Source organism: Oncorhynchus gorbuscha, unplaced genomic scaffold (genome assembly GCF_021184085.1).
Source record: "Oncorhynchus gorbuscha isolate QuinsamMale2020 ecotype Even-year unplaced genomic scaffold, OgorEven_v1.0 Un_scaffold_21914, whole genome shotgun sequence".
NCBI classification, from domain to species: Eukaryota; Metazoa; Chordata; class Actinopteri; order Salmoniformes; family Salmonidae; genus Oncorhynchus; species Oncorhynchus gorbuscha.
Window position 1 is genome coordinate 1 of NW_025763055.1, and position 877 is coordinate 877.

The 877-nt window shown below is 50.2% G+C and overlaps 1 non-coding gene and 1 pseudogene across 1 annotated transcript; both read right to left on the reverse strand.

The window, feature by feature from the left end:
• Nucleotides 1-169: 169 nt before the first annotated feature.
• On the reverse strand, nt 170-288 carry LOC124031160. Its single transcript, XR_006838081.1, has one exon. It is a non-coding gene; the product is annotated as a U5 spliceosomal RNA (small nuclear RNA).
• A 480-nt stretch (nt 289-768) lies between these two features.
• LOC124031159 lies at nt 769-877 on the reverse strand (annotated as a pseudogene; the record flags this gene model as incomplete).

The window sequence follows — 877 nt, forward strand, 5'->3', positions numbered from 1 at the left end:
GGGTCTCAAACAGACCTCAGCGGGTTGGCAAAAGCCGGCGGTTCCTTCCCCCTCCCTCCCTCAGTCACTCACTCAGGTCGTTTTTTGGAAAAAGTCGCTAATGTGTCTTTAAGTCACTATCCTGGCCCACCTCTGTCTGTCGGTCAATTTCTCTTGAAACAAGATAGCGGGCTCTGCAAGAAGCAAAACGCACCTCCAAAAATACGTTGAACTCGTAAGTGTTCCTCTCCACGGAAGTCTTTAGTAAAAGGCGAAAGGCTTGTGCGCAATGAAGAGAAACCAGAGTCGTGTGGAAGTCAGAGGCGGGGGCCCGAGACACACTCTGTGCAGCACTCTAGGCCGGGTTCCCGCGGGTGCTCCCGGAACCCACTCTTCCAAGTTTCCGAGGGCTGTGGATAAAAAGAACGACACAGAGACACAGAGGCGCACACACAGAGGCACAGACAGAGACAGAGAGACGGAGAGAGAAGCACACACACACACACACACACACACACACACACACACACACACACACACACACACACACACACACACACACACACACACACACACACACACACACACACACACACACACACACACACACAATCCTGGCCCAATTTTTTTTTTTATTTTTTTTAACAAAAATGGCGGGAAACGGGGGACCACATTGAAGAGCGCTTCGCCTTTCTTCAGTTTGAATGTTTCTTTCCTTCTTCTGCTAGCTAGCTAGCTAGCTGTTTACATAGCTTTGCGAATGAGCATTTTTCCTTGACAACGGGAGAAAAGTGTTGCACCGTTCCCGGAGGTACTGCAATACCGGGTCGATGCGTGGAGCGGACGGAGCAAGCCCCATTTCCGACTCCCTGTTCGAAAAATCCATTTAATATGTAGT